Source organism: Chanodichthys erythropterus, chromosome 20, assembly GCF_024489055.1.
Source record: "Chanodichthys erythropterus isolate Z2021 chromosome 20, ASM2448905v1, whole genome shotgun sequence".
Lineage (NCBI taxonomy): Eukaryota > Metazoa > Chordata > Actinopteri > Cypriniformes > Xenocyprididae > Chanodichthys > Chanodichthys erythropterus.
Genome location: NC_090240.1, coordinates 6,662,306 through 6,672,903, shown reverse-complemented (window position 1 = coordinate 6,672,903; position 10,598 = coordinate 6,662,306). Strand labels below are relative to the sequence as shown.

Sequence of the window (10,598 nt, the reverse complement as noted above, 5' to 3'; positions counted from 1 at the left end):
CCCTGATCAAACACACCTGATCCAACTCATCAGCTCGTTGGTAAAGACTCCAAGACCTCAGACGGGCGCATCAGACAAGAGTGACATCCAAGACGTGCAGTGCTGGTTTGAGAAGCGCTGCTTTGGAACAACGGCGACCGTTTCATAAGGGTGCCATCCCACCGCAGGTACGTAGAGACTCCTTGTGAAGCTCCAGCGACATTCCCTTTGCTATTAGCCACAACGATTTGCAGTCCCCCAAAAGGGGAAGCACACCGTTCCTGGAGACACTGCAATACCAGGTCGTGCGTGGAGTGGACAGAGCAAGCCCCGGTTCCAGCTCCATGAGCCAAAAATCCATTTAATATGTAGTCCCCAGATAGGAGACGTGTCAGATATTAAACTGATAAGAACAGATTTTTTTTTTTTTTCTTCAATAATCATTCTTTATATACAAACATTTACATTATTTCTTTGGAACATTAACACAGGTTTCCTTTCCGATTAAAAGTTTTTGATTAGTTTTTCTTCCTTAATGCATGATACATAAAACTTTGTATAAACAGATGTGTGTAAAAGAAGAAAGGAAATAAATAAAATACAGTTGGAGTTGCTTAAAAGCCATTATTTAACCTAATAGATAGAATTGATCACGATTAAAAAATAAAAGATAAAAAAGCTCTCTTATACATGAACGGGCACAGGCGATACAATACTTTTGAGATGTCCTCATTCAGCACTCCACAACAAACACCACGACCCAACACTTTTGGGTTCAGAGGAGAACCTCTTAAACCACGGTACCGCTGCTCCCTCCAGAAGGGGGGCATCTGCAGGCAGTCAGGGCGCGTGGCCACGGGGACCTTTCCTGTGTAGCTCCGACCCCCACGTCCGAATGGCAATGCGCAGCATACTCCTGCAGCCTGTTGTTGACCAGCTGTTTCATGGCGTGCAGGGTCACCATCACATGCTTCCCCACCAGCAGGTTTCTGGAGGTCCATAGTACATCTTTGTAGCAGTTGATAGTGAGCCAGGTTTGGGTGTGCTGGGCTGGTGTCATTTTCCTCTGGCTCACTCCTCCCATTATCATGGGGTAGTCCAGTTGTTGGACCTCCCCGGCTGGCAGGCTCGGGAATTGCTGGGGGCTGGCTGTTGCCCACAGGTCCCTCGCGACACTGCACTCCCAGAGCGTATGTCTCACGGATTCCGGTGCATTACACCCTGGCAGAGGACAGATTGGATTTGTCGCCATTCCTTGGGAGTGCATCACGGCCCTGACCGGGAGGATCTCGTGAGCGGCCATCCATGCCAAGTCGCGGTGTCTTTTGTGAAGGGCCGGATGGGACACATTTTGCCACACAGTCTGGGCCTCACCAATTTTAATCCAGCGCACTGGAGTCACCTGTTCCCGTTCCTGTATGAGAGAGAGAAGGAGGCGGTGATTTGTTAAGGATTTAGCTTCTTTTTCTAAAATATGCTTATTTAAGAATTTCTTGATAAAATCATATGCTGCAGATGGCTTAAAAGCAACTGGTACTGTGTGATTGGTGGGTAAGATTTTTAAGGACCTTAAATAGGATCCCATCCAGAAACGGCTCATAGCAGCAGTTTTATTATCTGTTTTTGTGTCTAATGCATATTTCATGTGAAGTGCTGTATAGTATGCCCCTAAAAATAAATAAAAGTTTGGTATTCCTCTGCCTCCATTTCTTGGGGACTTCTTCATCTCCTCTCTTGTCAGCCATTTTCCTCCCCACACAAAGTGAAACATTTCTCTGTCCACGGATAAAAGGAACCATCTGGGGGGGGTAAAACACGGAGCAAAGCAATAAAAATAAAGGTAAAATTACAGATTTAATAATTAAAACCTTGCCTTCTATTGTCAGTTGTCTACGTCTCCAAAATCCAAATCTTTGTCTTACTTTAGCTAAAGCTTCTTGCCAGTTGCCCCTTCCTCCTCATTCTCTGTCGAATTTAATCCCTAGTATCTTTATATCAGTCTTTTTAATTTCCAGGTCAAGACTCTTTAATTCTTTAGGATCCCATGGTCCAAAACATTGTACTTGAGTTTTTGATCTATTTAGTCTAGCCCCAGACGCCCTTCCAAACCAGTCAGTCAGGTCCATAGTCCTAATAATTGATGAAACGTCAGTACATACAAGGTTCACATCGTCCATATATAAAAAGGCCTTGGCGGTCAGTCCCCCCGCCCCTGGTATTGTCAGTCCCCTGATCCATTTGTCCCTTCTCAATGCCTGCGCCAGTGGCTCAATACAGGCCACATATAAGAGGGGAGATAACGGGCATCCCTGACGGACCCCACAGTGTACGTCTACTGCTTTTGTCAAGTGCCCATTTACCAAAAACCTGCTGCTTATCCCCCTGCATAGCAGTTCCACCCAAGCTACAAATCTCCCTGGAAAACCCATCTTTAACAGTACTTGAAGTAAGTACTGGTGCGAGACCCGATCAAAAGCTTTTTCAAAATCTAAAATTAGATCTCGCATAACAGATGGTGTCTCTCATCAGAACAAGGCTGTCTGTGATATTTCTTCCAGGAACTGCGCAGTTTTGATCTGGGTGGATCAAATCCCCTAAAATGGAAGACATACGAATCATTAAAAGCTTACAAAACAAGTTACAGTCCACATTTAAAAGAGTTATTGGTCGCCAATTTTTCAAGTCAGTCCTTTCGTCTTTTTTGTGTAAAAGTGTAACAATCCCTATCCTAAAACTATCTGGCAGTTTCTCCATTTGATAAAATTCATTAAAAACAATTAAAAGGTCATTGGCTAAAATGTCCCAAAATGTCTGATAAAACTCAAGTGGAATACCATCTTCTCCAGGTGACTTTCTTTTCTTAAAATGTTTTAAACATTTCTCCATTTCAGAAAGGTTGAAATAATTTATCAAACACGTGCTATCCTTAACGGGTTTATCAAACTTCTTTTAAAATGCAGTCTTCAATCTCTTTCATACCATATAGTTCTACATAGAAATCTTCAACCACCTTTAAGATGCTTTCTGTATTTGTCATTACTGTACTTTCTTTATTTTTCAATCCCACCACTGCCCCACCTCTATTTACTATTTTACGAAAAAAATAACTTGTACATTTTTCTCCTTCTATTTCCTTTTCTCTACTTTGTAAAATGATACTCTTGCTTCTGACCTCCGATAATTCTGTCATTGACCTTTTCACTTGGCGAATGTCTTCATTAAAATCAAAGCCCTGATTGCACAGGTTAAAGTAGCGTTGCAGTCGTTTTTGCATTCCCACCATACATCTTTTCTCTTTATCTTTTTTCTTTTTTCCCGCCAGTTTAAAAAACGTCTTAGTCTTTCCCTTCACCATTTCTCACCACTGTGCATGTGAGTCATAAAAGTCTTTTAGGGTCTGCCATCGGCTGTACTGCTCCCTGTTTTCTTTTATAATCTCCAAATCTTTCAACAGGGAACAGTTCAGCCTCCAAAGCCCCCTACCTGTCATCACACCTATGGGAAGTGAAAGGGTGCAGGAAAGCATAGTGTGGTCTGAAAAGAAAATGGGGATTAATTTAGCATCAACTGGTGTAAGGTCCCTTGTAAAGACATTATCAATGCGGGAGGCTTTACTGCCATCACCACTAAACCAGGTGAATCCTTTCTCCCCAGGATGCATGGTTCTGAAACAGTCAGTCAGTTTAAAATCTTTTGTAATGCAATAAAATGGATGTTTTGTCCAATTTAAGATCTTCTCCTCTCCCTTTCCTATCATTTTTGCTTAAAATACAATTAAAATCCCCTGCTAAAATAATCGGGTCCCTTCCTAAAAGGTTGGGCTGAATGTCCTCTAAAAGGTTGTATCTATCATTCTTTTCTGTATATCCATAAATATTTAATATGTTAAAAGCCCTCCCCAAAAACGTCAAGTTGACTAAAAGAGCCAGCCCGTCTCTTAACCCTAAATCAGGCAACGTGACTCACGATTCACATAGTTTTTATTGTCTTTTTTGGGGCATAAGAACACTTTTTTTTTATTAAATCCTTTTATCATTTATCAATGCCTGGTCTGTCTCAAGTATGCTGGTCACATGATTTGCTTCAAGTTTTCAGTGATCTATTAGTCAGCCTGATCTAAATCCAACATGGCTGCCAGTGGTGGAGAACCTTCAGATTTTGATGTAGGTAATTATATATTAAACTTACTTTTCTTTTGGAAAAAAAAAATATATATTACTGCTAACATTAATTCTGAACATTGTCTTAGGGTGCTGAAGAAAGAAATTTAGTCATATGTTGTTTATGTTGTTATTTAGAACGTTTTGAAATGTATGTGACTCCTGAGTCACGTTGCCTGTTTAGGGTATAAAAAAGGGATTAACCCTAATTTTAAACATCTTTGTATTCTGAGGTAATTTTTTTTTTTTACAAATTATAAAAGTTACAGGTTAAACTGATATTAGTATGTCTAGGTGACTATATTCTAGTATTTTTAACTGCATATTTTCTTTCAGGGCTTCACACCTAGCTCATTTTATGGTAGAAGGAATGAGAGTAGAGAAAAGAGGATGCAAGTTATAGAGCAGATACCAGAAAACTCTTCAGATTCGGAGACAAGTAATGAAGATGATGAAATTTTTGTCAACCTGCAAGGAGAGTTAGACCCAGAGAATGAGAGTGACAGTTCTGCTGAGGAGGTTGAAGATGTGACAGCTCAGCAATGTAAAAGAGCCAAGAACTTTAGGTACTTCTTTCAGGAATGCGTTCTGCTGAATTGTAGCAGGCGAGAGGCCTCTGTGTGAAACAAATATAGTTCATATTTGAGGGGACATTGAGGCAGTATACAAAATAAATAAATTTTTGATTAATTTATAAAATTGTTAGTGTATTATCTAAAATATTTATTTCTTTTTTGCAGGCCTGCGCAGTTTGGGCACCATTCGCAAGAAGAGGCTGAAGGGATGCCACCTGGAAGATGACCACAAACTCAAGAGACAAGGAAGAGGCAGTTTTGATTACAGAGTGGATAATGAGGCAAAAGTGGCAATTGTAAGATGGTTTGAGAACAAAGCGGTAACACTAGCCAGCTCTTGTGCAGCTGTGAGTCCAGTGAAAGAAGTGAGGCGGTTCTCTAAAGAACAGAAGAAACGTGTTGGGGTCACGTGTCCAAACATTGTCACACAATACAATGTCCACATGGGAGGAGTAGACCTGGCTGACATGATGGTGGCCTTGTACCGTACCCCTGCAAAATCCCATCGGTGGTACATGAGTTTGTTTTGGCAGATGGCTTGACTAAAAGAGCCCGCCCGTCTCTTAATACTGTGCTCCCCTTCACCAAGATTTGTTGATTTTTTTTACCAGGACAGCAATACCATCTGCTTTATTTTCACTCCAAATAGAGGGTCCTTGTTGCCATTTGTCCTCCCAATTCTTGTAATTGTTAAAAAAAGGTAAAGCACACTCCTGTAACAAAAACACATCAGAGGGTTGTGTACTTAAAAAATTTAAAACAGTTTGTGCTCTCATTGGTGACCTCACATTTCTCACATTTAACGTAGAGATGGTGATGGTCATGAGCATTAAAACGACAATAAAAGAAGACAGATACAAGATTTTAAAATTTAAAAACAAATTATCCATTTAAAAACACATTTTCTTGTAAAACAAGTTCTTCCTGCATTTCCACACCATTGGAGGCAGGGGACTGAACATGTTTTCCTTCTGAGTCACAAGGTGAGCTCCTGGGTGTGGATGATTTCAGCTCAATCGATAGAAAAGAAATCTCATTGGCTGCTTGGCTTGGGAATAATCTATTCAGATCCTCCGATGAGGAGGAATCTGAAAATCTTACCATTTTATACTTTCCCATTTCTTTCCAAAGAGGGGAGTTTGCCACTCTCTTTTTTTTTTCCGATTGAGCACAGGGGAGTTGCTCACTTAATTGACTTTCTTGCAGTGAATCCTCTATGTCCTCCCCTACCTTTTCACTTACCTCTAAGATGTTTTCTTCTGCCTCGTCCCTTTGGTCTTCCTCCCCCTGTTGCTCCTCACTCCTTAACTCCGCCCCCTCATTACCTCTAACATCTGATCCTTCTCCACCAATCGCAGAAATTGGCGGGAGATTTGAATCTTTTTGCTCCGGGAGTAAAGCTCATTATCCTACTGATAAGAACAGATTTTTTCTTTCGAAAAGTTTTATTGTCACCATTTTTCAGTTTTCATTTTCACACACACATTTTTTCATTAACACACAAATTTAAATCAAGCCAAAAAAAGGGTACACCTGGTTAAAAGAAAAAATACATTCTTTGATAAAAGGAAAATAAAACCATAGTGTAAGTCTCGTTTAAAAGTCCATGTGTGTAGTGTGTTTAAAAGGACTGTAGGGTCTCAATCAGTAACATAAATAAATTAAGTAAAACAGACATCAAATTCATTCAATAAAAGCATGTCTATTAAGAATGTTTAAAATGTCATCTCTTGTGCAAGACCAGGGGCGAGTCCTTATCAAGTTGGTCATGCCCCACTCTCCAGGACAGGCACTCAGCCTGCCATTTCAGGGGCTCAGCAGAGATCCCCTCTCCTCTGGCCCACTGTTCCCATAGCCAGAGTGGTGAGGGTGCATCTACGGGCGGCCAGGGTCGGTGGCGGCCGGGACCTTCTCCGTGTGACCCCGGCCCCCCCATCCGAATAACGACGCGCGGCCCACCCTGCAGTGTTGATCTTATTTTCTACTCGCACACGTGGAGGGGGACCGTCACGCGTTTCCCCACCAGCAGGTTTCTGGTGGCCCAGATGGTATTCTTTATGACGTTTAGGGTGAGCCAGAGCGAGGCAAATTTTTGTTGTGTCAGCTCCTTCAAGCCCTGACCCACCCCCAGGATAGCGAGCTTGTAGTCCACCTGGGCCCCACCCGCTGGCAGGCACGGGAAAACCAGGGGGCCGGTCTTGGCCCACAGGTCCCGTGCAGCGTCGCACTCCCTGAGTAGATGATGGACGGTCTCCGGGGATTTTACATCTTTACATTACACAAGAGAGACAAGAGACTTATGGTTAGTTAAAATGGTGACATCATTCATCTCTAAAAGGTATTTCTTTAAAAAGGTCTTAATAAAACTATACTCTTTGGGCAGGTTAAAAGATACTGGGCTTCTCATATCAACAGTCTTAATGTCTTTGGATGGGGTCACAGCATATCTAATGTGAAGGGCGGTAAAACGGCTGCTTAAAAACAGGTGGGGGTCTGGGAGGCCTTTTCCACCATTTTCCGGTCTCCTCTTGACGACCTCCCTCTTCAATCTTTCCCCCTTGGACCCCCACAGGAAATAAAACACCGCCCTTTCTAGTTTCTTTAAGAATTTCCTAGGAGGGATAAAAACAGAACAGACAAGTGACATTAGAGGTAAAATGATGGCTTTAAAAATTAAAACTTTTCCTTCCAACGTCATCTGTCGTAGTCTCCAGTTTTCACGTCCACCCCCTTCCTTGTCAAATTTAACTCCTAAAATCTTAAAATCTGTCTCCTTAAAATCTACGTTAAGTCCAATTGTGTCAGTCTCGTCCCACCGTCCGAAGACTAGGGCCTCGGACTTGCTTCTGTTGAGTTTGGCGCCCGGGGCCCGACCGTACCGGTCAGTCAAGTCCATTGCTCTTCGTATGGATAAAATGTCCGTGGTTAAAACAGTTACATCATCTATGTATAGCACACACGTCGCTGTCAGTCCACCAGTTCCAAGAATGTCTAGTCCTTTTATCCATGTATCCCTTCTCAAGATCTGTGCCAGTGGCTCAATACAAGCCACATACAGAAGGGGAGATAAAGGACACCCCTGACGGACACCGCTGTGAACGTTTACAGCTTTAGATAAAAACCCATTAACAAGAATTTTGCTGACCAGATCATTGTACAGCAGTCCCACCCAGGCTATAAATCTCTCTGGAAAACCCATTTTTTGCAGTACCTGAAACAGGTACTGGTGCGAGACACGGTCAAATGCTTTTTCAAAATCTAAATTTAAGACTATTAACCGAATGTTTCTGTCTCTCGCATAACAGATGGAGTCTCTAATCAGAACTAAGCTGTCTGTTATCTTTCTTCCGGGCACAGCACAGGCTTGATCCGGGTGGATTACATCCTCTAAAACGGTCGACATTCGTGTAGCTAAAACTTTACTAAAAAGTTTACAATCGAAATTTAAAAGTGTAATAGGTCTCCAGTTTTTTAAGTCAGTCCGGTCACCTTTTTTGTAAAGTAAAGAGACTATCCCTGTTCTAAAACTGTCTGGAAGTCTGTCAAGAGTCTCAAAGTCTTTAAAAATAGTCAATAGTTCGTGAGCTAAAACATCCCAAAAGGTAATATAAAACTAGGGGGAGTCCATCTGCTCCTGGGGACTTCCCCCTCTTAAAACCTTTAAGTGCGTTTTGTATTTCTAAAATGGTAAAATCTTGGGTTAAAAGCTCATTTTTAGTATTGACTTTCTTGGTTATAAAATTTAAGACTTCCTTTACAGTGTCATTGTGTATTTCTTTGGGACTGTATAGCTCCTTTTAAAATTTCATCTGTTGTTTTAACTTCCATCTCTTCTACTTTTACACTGGTTATAGCCCCTCCCTTTGTTAATATCTTTTTAAAAAAATACCTAGTACATTTTTCACCTTCTTCTCTCTCTCTTTACTTCTTAAAAGAACTCCTTTACTTTGAAAACTGGATAAAACTGACATTACTTTTTTTAATTTATCTAATTTCGTCATTAAAATCAAAGCCTTTGTTAAAAAGATTAAAATATGTTTGTAGTCTTTTTTGCAGCCCCATCATGTGTCTCTTTTCCCTATTCTTCTTGTCCCTTCCTACTTTCATAAAAAACTGTCTTGTCCAGTCCTTTACCATCTCCCACCACTGTGTACATGTATCGTAAAAGTCTTGGAGGGTCTGCCATTGGCTGAACTGCTCCCTATATTCCTTAACTACATCCTCATCTTCTAAAAGGGAGCAGTTCAGCTTCCACAGCCCTCCCCCTACCGTCACACCCGTGGGTAGTGAAAGGGTGCAGGACAGCATTAAGTGGTCAGAAAAGAAAAGAGGGGTCACTGTTGCATCGGTCGGCGGGCAGTCCCTTGTAAAAATATAGTCGATTCGAGAGGCTTTGGCACCATCACTACTGAACCAAGTGTAGCCCTCCTCTCTTTGATGCACACTTTTAAAGCAGTCGACTAAATTAAAATCTTTAACTAAACCGATGTCTTATCGACCTTAAAATGATCTCCTACTCTCTTCCTGTCTTTTTTTGATAAAACACAGTTGAAATCCCTGCCACCACTAGGGGAGCCCTACCTAACATGTGAGGCTGCAAGTCTTCTAAAAGCTCATACCTGTCGTTTTTTCCTGTAAAACCATATACATTGAGAACATTAAAATCTATACCTAAAAAATTCAGATTTGCTAAAATAGCCCACCCTTCCCTCACCACCGTGCTGCACTTCACCAAGATATTAGGATTTTTGATTAAAATTGCAACACCATTTTTATTTTGGTTTGATCCACTCCATATGGAGGGACCAGGGCACCATAGCTCCTCCATCTTTGCATATCTAGTAGAAAAGGGCAGAGCACACTCTTGTATTAAAAACAAATCTGATTTACAAGTATTTAAAAAGGATAAAATGCTCTGTGCTCTTATAGTGGACCTCACACTTCTCACATTGATGGTTGAGATAGTGAGGGCCATGAGCAGTAAAATTAAAAAGGTATGTGACATTTAAGACATTAAAAGACTACAAAAATACAATTAAAATCATGTTATGTCTTGTTGCAAATGCCTTTCCTTTTTCCCAGCAGGACTGGGATCAGGAAGACAAATGCTCACCACCTCAGGGGCTACAGAGGAAACCTCTTGCAGCTCCTTTGGCGATGATGTTCTTAGCTTTACGTGCAAAAAGGATACCTCATTTTGGGATTCTAGGGGCCACATACGTTCCAGATCTTCCGAAATAAAACTATCTGAACGATGTGCTACCCTAGCCTTTTTCTCTTCTGTATCAAACAGAGGAGACCCTGCAGGTCTTTTTTGCACCTGAGCATTTGGGAGTGAAAACTCTGTTTATAAAGGACACCCCTGACGGACACCGCTGCAAATATTTATCGCTTTGGAAAGATGCTCATTTACAAGGATTTTGCTGACTAAACCCTCATACAGCAGTCCCACCCAAGCTATAAACCTCTCTGGAAAACCCATTTTTTGCAGTACCTGCAACAGGTACTAGTGCGAGACCCAGTCAAATGCTTTTTCAAAATCTAAATTTAAGACTATTAACCGAATGTTTCTGTCTCTCGCATAACAGATGGAGTCTCTAATCAGAACTAAGCTGTCTGTTATCTTTCTTCCGGGCACAGCACAGGCTTGATCCGGGTGGATTACATCCTCTAAAACGGTCGACATTCGTGTAGCTAAAACTTTACTAAAAAGTTTACAATCGAAATTTAAAAGTGTAATAGGTCTCCAGTTTTTTAAGTCAGTCCGGTCACCTTTTTTGTAAAGTAAAGAGACTATCCCTGTTCTAAAACTGTCTGGAAGTCTGTCAAGAGTCTCAAAGTCTTTAAAAATAGTCAATAGTTCGTGAGCTAAAACATCCCAAAA

The 10,598-nt window shown here is 41.3% G+C and overlaps 1 pseudogene; it reads right to left on the bottom strand.

The window, feature by feature from the left end:
- Positions 1-244: 244 nt before the first annotated feature.
- On the bottom strand, positions 245-423 carry LOC137010308 (U2 spliceosomal RNA; annotated as a pseudogene).
- Positions 424-10,598: the final 10,175 nt, after the last annotated feature.